This window comes from Macaca thibetana, chromosome 8 (genome assembly GCF_024542745.1).
Source record: "Macaca thibetana thibetana isolate TM-01 chromosome 8, ASM2454274v1, whole genome shotgun sequence".
NCBI lineage: Eukaryota > Metazoa > Chordata > Mammalia > Primates > Cercopithecidae > Macaca > Macaca thibetana.
The window spans coordinates 97,945,679-97,966,626 of NC_065585.1; the positions used below are offsets into that span (position 1 = coordinate 97,945,679).

General features: G+C 39.2%; 2 pseudogenes; both read right to left on the bottom strand.

Annotated features, from left to right (window-relative positions):
* Window positions 1-9,013: 9,013 nt before the first annotated feature.
* On the bottom strand, window positions 9,014-11,284 carry LOC126960697 (tripartite motif-containing protein 60-like; annotated as a pseudogene).
* A 5,027-nt stretch (window positions 11,285-16,311) lies between these two features.
* Window positions 16,312-17,343, bottom strand: LOC126960781 (zinc finger protein 736-like; annotated as a pseudogene).
* Between the last annotated feature and the right edge of the window lie 3,605 nt (window positions 17,344-20,948).

The window sequence follows — 20,948 nt, forward strand, 5'->3', positions numbered from 1 at the left end:
TATTGTAAACCACAGAAATAATCAAACTTTTTTTTGTCAATCACGTTTCTGACTGTAACTACTCTGGACATTTTGTTAAACACAGACAACTGTTGCCTTGTTTTGATTTTTTTTAAGAAATGTTTTTTAATCAGGTGTAGAACTTTGACAGGTGATCTCAAATGCAGGCTTTTGATAACATTAGAGCTTTTGACACTGGAATACAGGAAAAATGTACAGGCCTCATGAAAAGCTAAAAGGTTCTGGAAAATCAAACAAAACAAGTGTTAACTGAATGCAGTGAACTAATAGAAAGCTGAAGTAATCTTTCTGACTTTTGCTTGTAACATTAGTGATCCTTGTATTGTTTACCAGAGTGAACAAAACTTATCTTGAGATAGTGACAGCCTTTAATATGTGTAATGTGTACTCCTGTGAACAAAATTTGGAGAATGTATGTCTCTCTCTGCCTGGCTTCCCCAGAATTTGAAAAATGGTTGTGAGTATTCTTAACTTATGGCAATATAGCTATTTGCATCAGTACAATAATAATCCACTTTTCTTTGCAGTAGGACACAATTGGAGAAACTGGTTGTCTTACCAAGGCCTTGACTGAAAGGGTATGTTTCCCTTTAAGGAGTCAAGTTCAACTTGCAGAGCCAATCAAAGCCCCTCGGAGAAACAGGCCTCATATCTCGTCTACACAGTCCTTCTGCAGGGTTTCTGATCTGTGCTAAGTAAAGAATGACACTTTCTGACAGGCCCAGGAGCTCCAAGTTAATTGTGGGACCATAAGAGGAGCGGATCACCCAACTCATAAGTATTTGATGGTAAACCCATGGCTGGGCTTGACTTTAGAAAGTCTGAAATTCTTGTGGAACAGAGTTCCATCAAAGCCAATGTCAAAGACCTATGCAGAAATAATTATTCTTGCTGCACTTTATGCAAATAATCAGGCCAAGTGTAGGACTAAAGTTTTTTTTCACAAACAACTCAGTCCTATCATGATTTGTTTTTAACAGAAAAGAGGACTGAATAAATATTATGTTTCAAAACTTATACATTTGTCATTACATTCTAAAGTCATTAGTTTGGCATTTTGCCTACATTTTAGACCAACCCTGCTTATTTCTGTGAACCAACTAGCGATCCTCAACTGTAGCTCAGAAGAAACAAAAAGGGATGGGTAATGTAAAACTTTGGATTAATATTCTAGTCCTGGGCAATTATCCTGCAAATCCTGCAGAGGGATGGGAATAAATAGGGTGCCCACCTAAATCTTAGCAAGCATAACTATAGCCACTAGTCTTCTGGGTGTGTCACAATACATTCTTTTCTTTCCCTTGTGGAAAGAAGACTCAATTTCACAGCTTCATCTTAGCATTCAGCTCATGATAAGTAGTCCATGCAATCCTCTGAGAAACATTTTTGTTCCAACCTCAATTCCAAGTTTCAGGTTGAAACCCTCGGAAAGAATCCTGGATCTGAGAAATCCAGAGGCAGATGACAATGGAGGTTATAAGGCACAGTGAAGGTGAGAATGACTAATTCCAGCTGATTAAGACAAGCCTCCCATTTAATGGGTAAAGATTATGATAGTATCCATGCCATAAATGAGGTCTAGTGAACTCCAGAACTACTGACTGCAGGGGAGATAGGGCATATGTGGGTAACAGCAGATATTTTCACCCCCTAGGCCTCCCTGTTAACATGGGTGAAAGCTGCTTGACACCCATGGGTGGCACCCTGTCACAATCACTAGGACTCAGGGTTACAAGGAAAAGGGAGAAAGAGAACATTCTTTTCCTATCCCGCAACATACACTGGGTATTTGCTAAGAAGAGAAAGGAACCAGGGACACCTGGTCCTCTCTTTCTTTCTAAATGAGTAGCCATTCATCTTCAGTCTATATCCCTTTTTAAGGCTTCCTGAACCCTTAGGACTCCTTTGAACAAATGCTTACTTTTTTTGGGTTTTGTTTGTTTGTTGTTGTTTTTTTCCAGTTGGGGTTTTGTCTTCCCTCTCCCAATGTAAACTGGTAAAAGACCTTGGAATTTTTGACCCATCCTTGCCACCTTCCCCTTGTTTCATTTTAATATGTGTTTTTTAATAACCCAGTTTGATTCTTCTCACCTTCAGGCTACCAAACTTTAAACAGTCACACAACCAGAGCCTCAGACAATGGTCCCTTTTACTGGAAACACTCAGGCATCTTAAGCAGATCTGACCACCATTTTTCCAAAACAGTGCCCTCTTTCAGCAGGAAGCACTTAGAAGTGGTTTTTGTCATCATCCTTATCCTTATTGTAACAGCAGTTAGATGTACTTCTCTAGAGGGGAAAATAACAGAGTTAGGAAACAGCCAAGGGTCTTGGGTAAAACAGCCAAGGGTCTTGGGTAAAACCCCACCTTCAAGCCTAAAACAGCCTGAAGGCTGAAAAATCGTACTGCTGGTCCCAGATGAAGCCTGCCTTTTTCCAACTGATTCTCTCTGAATATTGGCCACCTGCACACTGGGAGAAGGAAGTGGATACATGGAAAGTTCACCCCTTGTGCAGGGAGGAGGAGTCTGGCTTCTTCAGTTCTTGTTTGATGGTCTGGCATTTATCAATCTGGAAGGTGGGGTCTGTAAACAGGACTCCAACTCACTTTGTTGAGAGTTTTTAATTTTCCCAGTCAACTCTACTCTTCATCCTTCAGAGTGTCCCTGAGCCTAATCTTTCCTAGTCATGTGACAAGAACCCAATTTTGCTGAAGGAGAAAGTTCTGCAACATGAGGATTTGGAATCTTCATTTAGGATAAGTTGAGTGTATGCATGTGGGTTTCTTTCTGGATTCTCTTATCTGTTTCAACATTTATTTTTCTGTCTGTATGCCAGCACCACACTATTTTGATTACTGTAACTTTGTAATACTTTTTTAAATAAAAAAGAATTATGCCTCTGAGTTTATTCTTTTTTTCAGGTTGTTTGGCTACTTTTGGTTTTTTGAGTATTTATAGAAATTATAGGGCAATATTTAGTGACTCACTTCTGTGATCCCAGAACATTGGGAAGCCAAGGCAGTTGGATTACAGGAGCCCAGGAGTTTGAGACCAGCCTGGGCAATATAGTAAAACCCTGTCTCTAAAAAAAATACAAAAACTTGCACATGATGGCATGCACCTGCAGTGCAGCTACTTGTGAGGCTGAGGTGGGAGGATCAATTGAGCTGGAGAGGTCAAGGCTACAGTGAGCCATGATTATGACACTGCACTCTAGCCTGGGTGACACAGGTAAATATTGACTCAAACATTTTAGAGTATTTTAGTACGTCTGCAAAAAGAACCATTGGTTTTGTGAAAGAGATCTGATTGATCTGTAGATCATTTCAAATACTATTAACATCTAAAGAATCTAGCACATTCTAATTCTTGAAAAATAGTATGCTCAATAATTTGTCTAGTTTTCATATGTATGCAGACATGCTAGTTTTCTTTTGATTTTTAACTTCCAGGTATATTTTATTGTAGTCAGAAATAATACTTTTTGTGATTACCGTCTGTTTAAACATGCTAAAACTTGCATTCTAGCCTAGAAGTTTGCCTATCTAAGAAAATGTGCCATATGTAATTAGAAATATTATGTATTATGCTATTGTTGGGTGAAGTGTTTTGTAGATTATCCCCAGGTCTTGTTTTTCTTTTTAACCTTTTACTTCTCTGCGTATTTGTCTTTATTTTGTTACTATTTATTTTTATTTACTTTCATTTTTTCTATTAATTTAATTTTCTTTTATATTTTTCTGATTATATTCTCTTCATTTCAAATTTTCTCCAATTTGCATCTTGTTTGTAACATTTTCTTTAATTTCTTTTTGTTTCTTTTATTTATTTCCATTAATATCCTTTCATATTATTTTATTTTCTTTCTCCGTATTTATCTTTATTATTTTCGGTTTTTTCTCCTCATTCTTAAAAATTTTCTTATTTTGTTGCATTGCAAATTATTTCATTTCTTTTATTTCTCTTAATTTTATTGTATTTATTAAGTTCATCTTCATTTTATTTATTTTCACTGATCTTAATTATATTTCTCTTTATTTTTCTCTATTTTATTTCAGTTTATGTGTCCTTACTATTTTTAATTACTTTAAACTTATTTTTAAATTTTATTTTATTTCTCTTGATTTCATTTTTTCACTTTATTTTTCTATATTTTGTTTTGTAAAAAAGAATAAATGAGCTATTTTAGATTGGCCCAGCCACAGTGGTCAAGACTCCTGTTTGCTGAGGCTCTCTGCCAGCCACTCTACTTCAGGAGTCTCCAATCCAGGGTATAGTCAGGACCTCCTAGCAGGATTGCTAAGATCCCTGGGCAGAGCTTTCATTGTTACAGGCCCATCTAGCATTCAGGGTCACAGGTCGTTTCTGCTGCTTTCGGAAGTCCACTGCGAGCCTCAGTGTTGCTATGCCAAGGCCCTGACTGCCTCTTTATTTGTGTCCCAATGGATCCCCCACACATAATGCAGGGCACTGACTCTTCTTCCTTCTTTCCCAGGACAGGCTCCACACCCACTCCACTCCACCAGAGCATGCCTAGACCATATGTGTGTCTTTTTGTTGTTAAAAAAATTTTTTTGTTTTAGTGTGTTTGTTTTTCAGACATAATCTTGCTATGTTGCCCAGGCTGGAGTGCAGTGGCACGATCTCGGCTCACTGCAACCTCTGCCTCCTGGGTTCAAGCAATTCTCCTGCCTCAGCCTCCCAAGTAGCTGGGATTACAGGTGTGTGCCACCAAGCCCAGTTGACTTTTTATTTTATTTTATTTTTAGTAGAGACAGAGTTTTGCCATGTTGGCCAGGCTGGTTTCAAACTCCTGACCTCAAGCGAGCTGCCACGGGTGGCTGAAAAAAATATTTTTTTATTTTAACTTGACATATAACTTAATTATTATAAAATGTCAGCTTTATGGGTAGATATACATGAAAATATGTGCAAAAATGCCAATGATGTGAGAAGATGAACATTTCTACACTTCAATTAATGATTTCATGGAGTTGCTATTTTCTTTTTGCTATTGTTACCTTTTCCTGTCAGTATCTCTATATGTTCAGTGGGAAAATCCTCAGCGAAGACTCCTTAGTATGATAGACAAAATGTGGTGCAATCAATCATCAACAGATGCATAGTGAAGTAACTTCTGGTTTTCATTTGGAGCTCTCACAGCTAGGATTGAAAACTCTTGGTTGTAAAGTCACACAATGAGGAGTTATACTGTGCTGCCCTCTTCTGCACATTTGTCTACCTTCCCAGTTGTTTGAACTTGCCAAGCAAAAAGGTGGGAAATTGTTTCCCTCAGACCTACTCATCTCCCTTTCATAGGTTTTTAGGCTGTGCATTGTCCAGATTGCTTAGAAGCTCATGATCAGAGAGGTCATATTTTTTCAAGTGAAAGCTTTGTTGCACAAAGATTAAGTGAAAATTTTTAACACTCAGGGCCCATAGTTTCCCCAGAGCCAGGATGGAGTTGAAAAACTATTACTGAAGCCAGAAAGTGATGACAGAATTTGAGGGCCGCCCACAGGAGAAAGCAAAATGCTCCCTTTTGCTTTCCAAGTGGTCACTGCTTATTCTGGCATTAATCTTGCTTCTGACCATGATATGTTTCTTCTTCATCTTACTTGTTATTCTGCTGATTGTGCATCTAAGGAAAAGAGGATGATAGTGATAAAGAGAACAACTGTATCCTTCTATAGCTGATGCCTTGGTGAGCTTTGAAACACATTGAGCAGAGCCTGAAATCCTTCCTCACTATGGGGTAAGCTGTATCAACTTCGATTCCCATGTAAATGGCACCAGATTCAAGGTGTCAAAGCAGAGACTCAGTACCAGTGAATGAGATATGGAGTTTTACTGGGGATTTACATGGAGGGGAGAAAGTCCAGTGTCAGTGGGCTTAGCAAGATAACCATGCCCAGGACAGACCAGGGGCTCAGATGTTCCTCATAGATAAAGAACAATCTCCAGGTTAGCCACTACTAGTTTTTTTTTTTTTTTTTTTGAGATGGAGTTTCACTCTTGTTGCCCAGGCTGGAGTGCAATGACACAATCTTGGATCACCACAAACTCCACCTCTTGGGTTCAAGCGATTCTCCTGCCTCAGCCTCCCGAGTAGCTGGGATTACAGGCATGTGCCACCAGGCTCGGCTAATTTTGTATTTTCAGTAGAGACGGGGTTTCTCCATGTTGGTCAGGCTGGTCTCAGACTCCTGACCTCAGGTGATCTGCCTGCCTTGGTCTCCCAAAGTGGTGGGATTACAGGCATGAGCCACTGCACACAGCCAGGCCACTACTACATTTTTTTTAGCTTGGAACTCTGAACACTCAGAAGCAATTTTTATATAGGGTCAGTCTCCATGCCCAAGTCGACACTGTCAGTTGCATCCATCATACAGGCTGGTTCAGGCAGTGGACGTTCTTCTTCCTGAAACCCTAGATTCAAAAAATTTTTTGCCTTTTCTTGAATTGTTGGGTTGACAGCAGTTTATCTATTAGGCCTGATGTGTGTGCACATTGCTTGTACGGTTGTGTAAGTTTACGAGATGGCTTCTTAGTTGGTAGGGTCTGTTCCTGTTACAGGTGTGTACAGGCTGCTGAGGTGCCCTTGTCCAGATTTTCATTGGCCCATGACACTCTGGGGCCCCAGTTCCACTATTTTCCAAGGTGGGGCATGCTAAACCAGACCCTGAAATTGTGGTTCAGGGTGATCAGGCTGAGGCTGCCCTTTAAAAGGCAGAACTGCCAGGTTTTTATCTTATTTGCCTTGTCATTCGAACATATTTTTTGGTATGGAGACCAAAAAAGAATCTGAGTATGTGACAGCCCTCCTGCTAGAGCTGTCACTATTTACACATGACTCTTAAGTGTCAAGGTTGGTTGAGAGCTCTATCTTCCTGGCACAGCCTGAGTAGGCTAGAGCACTGTGACCCTTAATGCTTGGCTCATGCAGTCTGCAGAGGAATTTCAAAAACCATAGGATGTGGGGGGTAGAGAAAGAGGTAGTACAAATGACAAGTTGCAAGTGAAATAATTGGAGGCAGGAAGAGAATGGGACCTGCTTGGAACAGTACACACACTCTTGCCTTGCTGCGGCTGAACAGTCAGGCCAGTTCTCTGATTTGGGCCTTGTGCAATGGAATTAACAGGCCCACATCTGCTCTGGCCTAGGTGCTGAACCAAATGTGAATCCTGGACTCTGGAATTCCAGTTGGGTTTCACAGGCCAGTCCCAGTGAAGTGAGGAGGCCCAGGTGGGCCCACAAAAGTGACTGTGGTGGGCTTACCATACAAGTCTTTTTGCTTCTGTGCCTACACTCACAAGGAAGAGGAATCTTCTTCCTCAAGGCAAGCCCAGGAAGTTTTCAGGCAAGCCGAGGGAAGTCTGAGGCTTATGGGAACCAGTGAAGAAAAAAAAGTGATGTTTCAGCCCAGTGCTTTTGGCCCTCCTAGCTTGTGGCTTTGGGGGCTCAATTTGCTCTTCAGAAAAATGGGCAATGAAAGCCCCTCAGTGACTGGTTGCCCACCCCACTTTTACCAGGCCATTGCACAGTGCCCACCCTGCATCTCCAGGTACAGCCTGTACTTCAAAAGGCTGGTGGATCTCTGGGCTGAGTTCAGGGCCCTGAGAGGGTTCTTCTCTCAAGGACCCCTCATTCCTATCTCTCTGTGCCCATCTGACAGCTCAGCATGTCTGCTATCTGCTACTGTCAAGCCCATGTCTCCCTGGGTAGGCTAAGGGCACATTCACATTGAAGCCCAGGTGACCTGTCCATCCTTCCTCCAATGCACAGACTCAAGTAGGTGCCACCCAGGTTTCCTCCTAGAATGAGATCTCAAGGGATCACAGCAGCACATTCTGCTCTAACTTATGGACTAGATAATCAATAATTCACTTAATGTGCCAAGATGGGTGTGGGCCTTGACACTCTTGATCTCCTTCCTCTAGTAGGGCTGCATTGGGAGTTGCCATTCTGATTTCTTTGTGGAAAAAGCTACCAGATAAGGCAGGATTCAAGGGCCAAGGACAGGACAGAGCACCTAGGCTGGACTCCCCATGGGTCCTCTGAGTCCCCTGCAGGTAGGAGGGCTCAGTGGAGTTCCAGGCCCCTTTTCCAGGATGGTGCCCATAGCCCTTCCATGGACATCCAAGAAGGGCCTACTCTTTCTGCAACCTGCATCCACTGGTCTCTAGGAGGTGAGCATCGATATATCTTTGTGGACATGGCCTTCTGTTTCATTTCCATTGGATATTCTCCTGGAAGAAATGCCTAGGGAATCCTGGGCCTGTGCTGGAGGTTCTCTAAGTGGCAAAGTCAGTAAGAGAGTCTCAAAAATATAATTAATAGTATTTTCTGCATATTACTATCTCAGGGTTACTTTTGCCCAATAATGTGTAAAAACAAATATTAAGATTTTTATCCTTTAAATTATTTTTATTAGGTCATTATACAAACCTTTTGTTTTCCTGAAATTTATTTTCATGACAATCATCGAATTTTTGTTTCTGTCTCTGTTCAAATTGTTACCTGTTTTAGAGGCAAAATCTTAAGAAAAGTGTTACAAAAATAATAACAGATGACAGCAATTTATTTAAAATGTAATTAGATTTCTTAAATAAGTAAAAAATTTCAGTAAACTTACTTTATATTACTTGTCTGATTATTTTACATCTTATCCTAGATCTTAAAAAAATTTTAGCTAGGTGTGTAATTCAAAATTGACAGATTTTTTAAATAGGCAACTTAAAAACATTTTATTGGATATGTTGGGTGACATAATACTCAAAGACTTTATATTAGAAATCAATACACTTGACAATTGATATTCATAGTATCTATGAAAGTCACATTATGAACATGCTTTTATAGTTGCAAAAATTTAGGTGAAAAAAATCTATTCTGGTCTTCAGTAGTAAAACTTAAAGATTACGGAAATGAGATTAAATTTACTGGCTAAATTACCCACAAAAACTGAAACAGATTCATTTACACATTCTTTATCTTTCAGTATCTGATAACAAAGAGACTTTACGACATTCAGAATGTGCTTCAGTATAGAAATAAGGCCAAACAGGTCTTGTAAAATAATCATTAAAATATGCAGAACAAATCTATCATGTATATTATTTTTTAAATTCACCCAATTCATACTCCAAAAAAATACCAATCTTACTGGGTTTTACTACTGGAAGAAGCCAGGTTGCCTTAGGACCTGATGCAACATAACCATTCTTTATATATCACCCAATTGCCCCAAATCCACCCAGAACTGAAGGCTGATCCTGCCAGTTCCTAAGAAGACACACACACAATTTTCATTTAGGCTTGTTTCCCACTTCTACCTTCCAGTAATGTCTGCCAGAACTACCCAGGACAGCAGGGCAGAAATAAAATTTACTTAGGTATAACAAATGTTCAGTTTTGTTCTTCCATATCACATACCTTTCTATCCTCAGAGACAATAAATTGAGGATGTGCTGTGTCAACAGCCAGAATCAAGGCTGGGCATGGTGGCTCAAGCCTGTAATCCCAGCACTTTGGGAGGTTGAGGTGGGAGGATCACGGAGTCAGGAGATCGAGACCATCCTGGCTAACATGGTGAAACCCCATCTCTACTAAAAATACAAAAAATTAGCTGAGCATGGTGACAGGCCCTGTAGTCCCAGCTACTTGGGAGAATGAGGCAGGAGAATTGCTTGAACCCAGGAGGAGTAGGTTGCAGTGAGCCGAGATCGCACCACGGCACTCCAGCTTGGGCAGCAGAGGGAGACTCCATCTCAGTAAATAAATAAATAAACAAACAAACAAATAAATAAATAAAAATAAAAAAGATCTAGAATCAAATCTACTTGAAATGACTCGATAATTTTGTCTAAGCCAGAATAGAGAGGAGGAAGACTAAAACCATATTTCATTAATCTAAATGAAAATAGTTCAGGGCATTTTAGGTTTTGACACCTGTGGTGCATACTCTTCACACGTGTCAGCAATTCCAGGTTTGACTGAATAGACTTGCTTTCTACCTACCTCAGTAGATGTTTAAATGGAAAAACATAATCTGAAAATTTTTATAAGGTTTTCACTTCATTTTGGTAAAAGGTCCATCTCTTCTTCCTGTTTCAATTATGAGAGTCAATTGTGCAGCATAGGTACAATTATGTTCTCTTCATATGGAGAATTAATGGCATTTCTTTACTATAGATATTTTCAAATTTTCACCTGACACCACAGGCTAATTTAAAAAAGAATATTTATTTCTAATTATGCAGCTTCTATTACATAACCAGTATTATCTCTGTTTACTTCATGTTTATGCCAAAAAATACCTCATGACTTACTAAATGTTGAACTGTTCACTTGAATAAATTGGCCCAATAAATTTAATAAACTAAATTATGTCAATTTTATAAAATAAAATGAACAATAGCTAAACAAAAATTGGATTAAATAGCATTCTCTAATGGAAACAAAATATAAAATGTGCTAAAGAACATACACGCACTGTTAAATCACTTGCATGTGAAACTTATTTTGTGCATACCACTAAATTTTATCAAAGTCACTTTCATAATCTCTGAGGGGATTACACAAAGACTTTTTTGTTTGTTTGTTTGTTTGTTTGAGACAGAGTTTTATTCTTGTTGTCCAGGCTGGAGTGCAATGGTGTGATCCTGGCTCACAGCAACCTCTGTCTCCCAGGTTCAAGTGATTCTCCTGCCTCAGCCTCCTGAGTAACTGGGATTGCAGACACCCGCCACCATGCCCAGCTAATTTCTGTATTTTTAATAAAGATTATATGTCTATGGTGAGCAACAGGCAAACAGACAAACAACAACAACAAAAAAGGAGAATTTGCACAAGATGATTCTAAGCCAGGAGCAGTAACATTTTAGATAAATGAGCTTAATACAAAGCAGATAAAATAGATTTGCTTTCAAAATCTTTGAACTTTCTGGTTTGCTAGCAAGTTATCAACACTTGTAAAATTATCTATTTCATTCTAATATTTTTCGTTTCCTCTCAAAGTTGGTACACAACCATAAACAAATATGATTATTCTCTATAAATCTGTTACACACCTAAATTTTATTTTAGAGTGATATATCTGCATATTTAAATCCATGTAAATCAAAACTAAAGGTCTGTATGTGTTTAGCAGACCAGAGAAGTCATATGTTTAACAGAAAAAAGGATATTTTGTAAATAGTTGTTCAGAATTCAGAAACAAATAGCTCCATTATACTCACATAATCTTCATTACAACCCATCATAATAACCTGGAGTCATAAGAAAAACAAAAATGTAAGTTGTAGGAACCATATTTTCCAAATTATTTTAAGATAAACACCACTGACAAAGGAATCACTAGGGATGTTATTCCACTGTCACACAATAGTATATTGTTACCATCTGTTACCTACAACCTCGGATAAGTTGGGATAAGTTAACATCAGTGACAAGGTACACATTCAAAGTAAAATAGCCTTAACACAATAACAACAATTTTGGTTTATTAAAACAAGTTAAGTCCACACATTGTCAATAAAAAGGCATTTTGAAATTCACTGTATTGTAATTACCTTAATTTACAAATGGTAAAGCAATTTCCTTCTAAAATTCAAATCATTTCTCTTACTATGCAGAATATTATCCTGATCACTTACCACTCTCCTATCATCCTGTCACTTGTGATACTGTCGTAAACCAACCCCTAAGTGGCCTTTCCACTTAGAATGTCTTCATTTTTCTTAGATTTCAGTTTTCTTAATCTTCTATGGGAAAGTATATATATCTGTCCATCTAATATAGAAGAATCTCCCATAAATCTGGTGCAGTAACCATTGACCATATTCTTTCACATAAATTCTAGAAATAAGACATAGCATCAAATGTAACTGTTAAATTATATCAATATTTGCTTTTGAAAATATATTAAATACTTTTACTATAAAAACGTAGATTCCTTTTAGAGAAAAGTGATCAAGTTTGCTGACTAGAAGCAGCTAGACTGTGCAGCTCTCATAGAGAGGAATGCAAGGTGGGCATAAATACAGCACATTCAACTGAAACATCCAGGTATTTGCATTGGGATTAATCAAAGAAACAACTTAAGTTGTAGAGAATGGAGTAAAGCAAGGCAGGACAATGGGCCACCTGGGAACAACATGGAGCCAAGGGAAGCTCCCCACCCAGTAAAGCAGTGAGTGCATGCGGACCCTGGGAACCCACGATTCTCCCACAGATCTTTGCAACCCCAAGGTGAGGAGATACCCTTATGAACCCACTTCACCAAGGCCTTCAGTTGAACACACAGAGCCACATGGAGTGTCAGCGGAGCAGCCGCTCAGGCCTGTGCAGAGATTCAAGAGCCATAGATATTCTGGCTTTCCAGGCTTCCCAGAAAAAGTAGCTGCAACTCCAGCAAAGCAGGAGGTTACTCCCCTGTACATACCCATAGGAAAGAGGTGGAATCCAGGGGGCTGAATAGTGATGGTCTGTAGGACCCACTTTCACAATGCCTCACAGGATAAGGCCTACTGGCTTAGAATTCTAGCCAACCATTGGCAGGAGCACTGCACCTCCCTGGGATGGAGCTACCAGAAAGAGGAGTGGCCCACCATCTTTGCTGCTTGGGCAGCTTAGTCATTCCAGCCTTCAGGCTTTGAAGAGCTCAAGCTGACTGGGGCAGAAAGGATCTCCTAGAACAGTACAGATGTTCTAAAAAGACATGACCAGACTGCCTGTTAAAGCCTTTCTCCAAACTTGTTCTTCCTCACTAGAAAGTACTACCCAACTAGGGTGTCCAGCTACCACCACTGGTGCTCTTTGGTTGATGGAATTTTGAAACCTCCTTGTGATATAGTTCCTAGAGCAAAGAGTGAGCTGACATTTTTGCTGTTTGTATGACTTAGCTGTTTCAGGCTTCTGGTTTTGGGGAATCCAAAAAACTGTCAGTGGAAGTAGTACCTCTGCACAGCAGAGCTGTCCTACAAAAATGTTGCTAGACTGCTTTCTTAAGTGCGTCTCCAATTATGTTCTCTTCACTGGGTAAGACCTTTCAACAAGGGTTTGCAGCTACCTCCTACAGGGGCTTTTGGGCTGGAAACAGGTCTATACCTCTGTAGGATGGAGCTTCCACAGAAAAGGGCATGCTGCCATTGTTGCTGTTTTGCAGCATTCACTGGTGATCACTTTAGGTATTGGAAAATCTGAGGTGACTAGAGACTGCAGTGGACACCAGCATACTGCAGCAGCCCCTCAGAAAAGTGGCCAGACTGTTATGTGAGTGCCTGTTCTCATATATTCTCACTGGGCAGGTCTCCAGGCCTGGGCCACTAGCCAATCATTGCCAGAGGTATTGAGCCAGTAGCAACTTAGTAGCTCCCTGGACAGAGCCTCCAGGGGCAACTGAAAATATTTCTGCCACTGCCTCTGCAGTAGAACTGTCCTTGCTACTGTGAGACTACTGATAAATCCAAAACCCTAAGTGTCTTATTCACACCTCAAACAAGCTGCAGTTTACCCAAGAGAGGAGGGCAGTTCATCTTCCATGGGTCCCAGAAACTACCCACTGCTCCTCCCTAGACACTGAATCCATAACTTGGTTGAAACAATAGATCCTCTGTCCTGGGCTGAATGTACTAAGGGATTGCTGACATACATCTCTCTGAGATGCAGCCCCCAGAAAACAAGCAAAGAGATGGGGCAGCAAGCCAGTTCATGTGGTTCCCAGAGGGGTTGGCATGAGAGCATCTGTAATAAAGTGTTGTCAGTGATGGTCATTTTCCTGGACTCAACTTTCTCCCATAAGATACTTTAGCCCTAGGGGAACTGTTGAACTTAACTTCTGCAGGATGGTCTTGGAAATCATAAGAACCTGGTCCAGCTTAGCACTGCTTGGTCTATTGGCCTCCCCCAGGGACCCAGTCTGGCTACAGATTCTTACAGGGCAGTCACAGGTACCCTGGAAGCCCATACCATAGCATCTGCCCTGGTGGGCCATGCCTGACACCTGAGGAGCTCCAGCAAGGCAGCCCCTATGACTGCACCAGCCCACATGTTTCTTCCCCATACTGCAGTTTCCCCTGAGATGAAGGCAAATCCCCATATTTCTTTGCTGGCACATGTCAGCAAAGGCAGGTTTGGCTTTGCTTTCCCCACCAGCAAATAGGAATGCAGTATGCCCTAGTCACCCCCAGCAACTGGCATTGTAAATGAAGCTTTGGTGGGCAAAGAGGCAGAAAACCCTACCCCTGCCTTTGTGCTAACACTGTGCAGAGAACAGGGTATCCTCTCACACTCTCCACAATTACTCCTTATGGAGAGCGGGGGGCGCACAAAGAAGGCATAAAAATCCGTGCTGGCCAACATTCTGCTCCAAGCCAATACCATCTTTAGTGCAACAGCATATACAGTTTCCAGCAGGTACCCCCCAGTCCACTCCTAGCTGGTTTGCTTCTGCCACTGAGGTGAATGTCCAAAGACAGGCAGAAACTCCATATCCACTAGCACTCTGCTGCAGCTGTGGGACCTTAGTCCCATAGAGTGGTGGACTCCAAATATCATGGAGCCAGAGAAGAAAGTTGGGGCTCAATACAAGTCCCTGAGATTATGCAGCCTCTGAGATTTGAGCTGAGCATTGCCCCGCCCCACCACCACCACCAAAAAATCTCCCAGGAACAAAGCCTGTTGGCTGCAAACATCTTATACCACAATCAAATACTCAAGACCATCAAATAGGATAAAAAATACGAAAACCCCATTCAAAGGTCAGCAACCTCAAAGATATGCCCACAAAGATGAGACAAAGTCAGTGCAAAGATATTGAAAACACAAAAAGCCAGAGTGGCTTATTTCATCCAAATTACCAAATTACGTTTCCAGCGAGGCCTAAGATGACAGAAGTAGAATTCAGAATATGGATAGAAATAAACTTCATTGAGCTACAAAAGTAAGTTGCAACCCAATGCAAGGAAGGGAAAAAATTTCAGGAACTGATAGAGTAAACAGCCAATCGAGAAAAATGTGGCCAACCTGATAGAGCTGAAAAACACAATAAAAAACTTTGTAATATAATCACAAGTATTAACAGCAGAATAGGCCAAGCAGAGGAAAGAATCTCAGTGCTTCAAGATTCGTTTTCTGAGATAAGACTGACAACAAGAGTGAAAAAAGAATAAAGAGGAATGAACAAAACCTCTAAGAATTATGGGATTATGTAAGAAACCAAATCTACGATTAAAGAGAGTGCCTGAAAGCAATAAGCAGAATGAAAACAACTTGAAATACATATTTTGGGATATCGTCCATGAGAATTTCCCTAACCCAGATAGAGAGGCCAACATTCAAACGCAGGAAATGTGGAGAACCCCAGTAAGATACCCCATGAAAAGTTCATCCCCAAGACACATAATCATGAGATTCTCCAAGGTCAAAATGAAAGAAAAAATCTGTTAAAGGCAGCTAGAGAGAAAGGCCAGGTAACCTCCAAAAAAACCTATCAGACAAACAACAAACCTTTCATCTGAAATCCTACAAGTCAAAAGAGATTAGGGGCCAATATTCAACATTCTTAAAAGAAGAGTTCCAACCTGGAATTTCATATCCAACCAAAGTAAACTCCAGAAGTGAAAAATAAATATGATCCTATTCAGATCAGCAAATGCTGAGGAAATCTATTGCCACAAGACCTGCCTTACAAGAGCTTCTGAAGAAAGCACTAAATAAGAAAAAGACTATTACCAGTCACTACAAAAACACACTAAAGTATATAAATTGCTGACACTATAAAGCAACAACATAAACAAATGTCCAAAATAGCCAGCTAAGATCATAGTGACAGAATCAAATCCACATATATGAATACTAACCTTAAATGTAAATGGGCTAAGTGCCCCAATTACAAAACAGACTGGCAAGCTGAATAAAGAATGAATATCTAATGGTATGCTGTAATTGAGATACCCATCTCAAATAAGCCCAAAATAAAGGGAAAAAGGAAAATCTACCAAGAAAATAGAAAACAGAAAAAAAAGCAGGGGTTGCAATCCTAGTTTCTGGCAAAACAGACTTTAAATCAATATAGATTTAAAAAAGACAAAGAAGGGCATTACATAATAGTAAAGTGCTATATATGTCCAACACAAAAGCACCCAGGTTATAAAACAAGTTCTTAGAGACCTTCCAAGATGTTAAATGTTCTTCAACAGTCATTACCTTTATACCGCATTTGTTCAGTATTAAGTCTCTGATGTTGAACACAATACAAGGACTCATTAAAGGCTTTTCCATAGTTTTAACACTTGTGGAGCTTCTCTCTAGTATGAATTCTCTTATCTCTAATGAGGTGTGAGAATGAGATCAATGCTTAGCCACATTCTTCACATTTGTAGGGTTTCCTCTCCAGTGTGAATTATCTTATGATTAGTAAGGTCCGAGAAGCACCTAAAGGTTTTGCCATATTCTTCACATTTGTAAGGTCTCTCTTCCACATGGTTAATAAGGGTTGAGGAGTGGGTAAAGGCTTTGCCATATTCCTCACAGAGGTAGGGTTTCTCTCCGGTTTGAATTCTCTTATGTTTACTAAGGGCCGAGAACCACATAAAAGCTTTTCCACATTCATTACATTTGTAGGGTTTGTTTCCAGTATGAATTATCTTATGTTTAGTAAAGTCTGAGGACCACCTATAGGCTTTGTTACATTCTTCACATGTGTAGGGTTTGTCTCCAGTATGAATTCTCTTATGATTAGTAAGGTGTGAGAAAAACTTAAAGGCTTTACCACATTCTTCCCATTTGTTCAGTCTGTCTCCAGTATGATTTCTCTTGTGTTGAATAAAGGTTGAGGAGCAGGTAAAGATTTTGAAACATTCTTCACATTTGTAGGGTTTCTCTCCACTATGAACTCGTTTATGATCAGTAACTTTTTAAAGGCTTTGCCACATTCTTCACATCTGTAGCATCTCTCTGCAGTATGAATTCTCTTCTGTAAAATCTCAGTAAAATCTGAGAACAACCTACAGTCTTTGCCACATTCTTTACATTTGCAGTATTTCTTTCTGCTAAAAATTTTCTTATGTTCAGTAAAGATTGAGCATAACTCAAAAGCTTTGCCACATTTATTACATTGACAGGTTTTGCTATGGGTAGTTGACAAACATTGATGAAGGCCATTATAACTGCTTTCTGCCCCTTGCAATTAGCAACACTTTGGTAGTCTTTCTTTAAATAAACTATTAAGGTCACAGCTTCCATATTTTATCAGAATCACTTTTTGAAATGAATCTTTTATGTTGTGCTCCAGCAATATCTCTTCAGTAAAATGAAAAGACCCAGGTGAATTTAAAAAAATTTATTCCTCATTAGATTCAGGTGAATACACTTTACAACCATATAATTACACGAAGCACACTAACAAGTTGACAATAAAGTACCACAGGCTCTAATTCCTTTATAAACATATTAACTTAACAGAAATATACTGACCAAAATGCCTTTGTGAGAAGTCTAAGAACCAGCTAAGTGTGTGCAGCACCCGAAGTGAGCAAAATACCGAGAACCACACAGAAGTGTAATAAGGGTATTTTGTATTTACCCACCACAGCCATTCTTCATCCTATGATGACTTTAAATACAGACTTCCAACTCCTGTCTTTCCCTTCCAAAAATAAATAAAATAGTGGCACCTGTGTCCATGCTTCTGGCTTTTTGAGACCTTACCAAAGACTAATTTCTATATTCCATGACAGTATTGAAAGGAAAGGTGGTATACTTTGACAGTTTGGGACAACTGAGACCAAAAGTAAATGACTCTTACAAGAGAAGAAACACTTCAGTATCATAGACAGAAAATTGGTATAGCAACTGACTACAGGATTTCAATAAGAAACGTGGGGAATGGCTGGGAGTGGTGGCTTACGCCTGGAATCTCAACACTTTGGGAGGCTGAGATAGGCAGATCACCTGAGGTCAGAAGTTCAAGATCAGCCAGGTCAACATGGTGAAACCCCATCTCTACTAAAAATACAAAAATTAGCCAGGCGTGGTGGCAGGCACCTGTAATCCCAGCTACTTGGGAGGCTGAGGCCAGAGAATTGCTTGAATCTGGGAGTTGGAGATTGCAGTGATCCAAGATAACGTCATTGCACTCCAGCCTGGGCAACAAGAGTGAAACTCCAACTCAAAAAAAAAAAAAAAAAAAAAAAAAAAGGAGGAAAAAAAGAAAAGAAAAAACATGGGGAATGCTTTTTAACTAAAAAACACACAAGACCAGATAAAACTTCCATAGAACAGGCTTGAAAGACTCTGAGAATCTTTAGCCTAAAAAATTGGTATCGTATTTCCCCAGACAAAAGCCACTTAATAAGGATTTTGACATATGGCTTTATGTTATACAAATTTCAACCTACGATTACAACATATACAAAATATCAAGATAATATGGGTCAAAGATAAAAATGAATATCCAGAAATCAGTTATAAAAAAGGGAGACGTAAAAATTACCTGAGACAATTTGAATGAATGTCTAGATCTATTTCTTAAAAGAAAAAAATAAATTAACCCCCAAAATTAAAATTACCACCTCAGTGATGCTCAATAAATAAAATGGAAACAAATAAAATAAAATAAAATAAAAATGAAAACAACAAAAAGATAAAAGGCACAAAAAGAAATAAATATTGTGGAGTAGAAGTACAAAAAAAGACTAATATGCACTTCTACGTTAGTAAAAAATATAAGAAAATCAAGAAGCTTAGCAAATTTCAACTAAGATTGACACAAAGAGATTTCTAACAAGACACAACATAAACAATGTTTTGAAAGTCACAGACAAGAAGAGAATCTGGAATGCAGGAAGAAAAAAGAGATATGTTATATATATGTATGCTTCTGCAAGATTACCAGTAAATTTATGAAAATAAATCTTTTGGGCAAGAATGGAGGAGGATGACATAGTTAAAACACTGGAAAAAAAGAGTGTAAGCAAGAATACTATATCCAGCGAAAGTATCCTTCAAAACGGAAAAAAAAAAAACCCTAACTATATCATGATCTATATCAAGATCTATCTATGTCATATGTTCAAGAGAATCACTTCAGAACTAATTAAAAAAATAGACTGAAAATGGCAAGATGAAAAATGCATTCCAAGCAGGTGTTAAACAAATGAGAGGAGAAGAGGCAACAACTTATTAAGTTGAAAACTGTCATATTTCATATAATTTACTTTATGTGAAAATTCAAAGAGATAAACTAGGGTATTCAATTACGGTAAGAGAGTTCATTCACTGAGAACCTATAAATATATGACAGTTTTCCCAAACACACAAAGCAAACATTGACACAATTGAAGCAAAAATAGACAGCAATATAATAAAAAAAGGACATATCAATATCCCACTGTCAGTAATAAATAAAGCAAGACAGACTATCAATAAGGGAATGAAAAACTTGAATGCACTATACTATAATTACACCTAACAAACGTATATACAGACAAGAGAATACACATTATTTTCAACAGCTCATAAAACATTTTCCTAGATGGAACACATGTGACACCACAAAAAAAGACTTAACACTTTTTGTAAATTGAAATTTTACAGACAATTATTTATAGTGCAAGTGGAATGAAACTAGAAATCAGTAGCAGGAGAAAAGCTGAAAAATTCAAAAAATATAAAAATTGAACAACACAGCTTTTTTCTTTTTCTTTTCTTTTTTCTTTTTTTTTTGAGACAGAGTATCACTCTGTTGCTAGGCTGGAGAGCAGTGGCAAAAAAATCTTGGCTCACTGCAACCTCCAACTCTCAGGTTCAAGCGATTCCCTGCCTCAGTCTCCTGAGTAGCTGGGACTATAAGCACACACCATCATGGCCAGCTAATTTTTCTGTATTTTAGTAGAAACAGGGGTTTCACCATGTTGACCAGGATGGTCTCGATGTCCTGACCTTGCCATTTGCCCTCCTCAGCCTCCCAAAGTGCTAGGATTATAGGCATGAGCCACCGGGCCTGGCCAACAACAAACTTTTGAGTATGCTCTTTTTCGATGGTTAGAAGACATAATAAGGCAAAGATGTCCATGCTGCTTAAGGTGACCCATACATTCAACACACCCCTTTTCAATTTTTCCAAACATAGAAAAAATAAACCCACAAAATTACGTAAGATCTCAGGGGACCTTGAAAAGCCTGACAATCTTTAAAAAGTAGAAAAGTATTGGAAGCATTACACTTAATAATTTCCAAACACAAAACAAGCCTACAGTGATCAAAGAACTTTGGTGCCAGTATAAAGGTAGAACACCAAAGTAATGAAACAGAATGCAGCACAGATACAAACTCTTGAAAACAGAGGAGAGACATACCACCTAGGTTTTTCATTTAGCCAAATGTCACAATTCCTTTGGTAAGCAGAACCCAGGCAGGAAAAGAGAGTTACATTACCTAGATGCTAGACTCAGCGATATTTCAAAATGTCCTCTGGGAGCAGGGTACAGGTTGGAGAGACACACCACCTAGCTGGCAGGCCCAGAGATATGTGATAATATCCCCTGTTGGCAGGGCCCAGGTAGAAGAGTCACATGATCATGATTCTGACCCAGTGATATGTAACATTGCACCCATGGAAAGAAATTTGAGCCAAAATTCTCAGCACCTGGGTACTATGCCCAGTGATATGACACAATCTCATCATCTTTGAGGGTGACATCGTTAACCTTTAGCTGAATGTGTATATTAGAGTCACAGTCTCACGTGTGTGCTGGGCCAATGTATGACATTCTCTTCAACATCTGAGGACTTTATAAAACCTGCATGAGAGTTGCAAACCTCTCTGAGGCCTACATGCTGGTATGGACTCACACTCTTACATATTGCCCTAAACCCAGGTTTGATAGTCAACATCTCTCCTACAGGCATGGTTAAGGATAA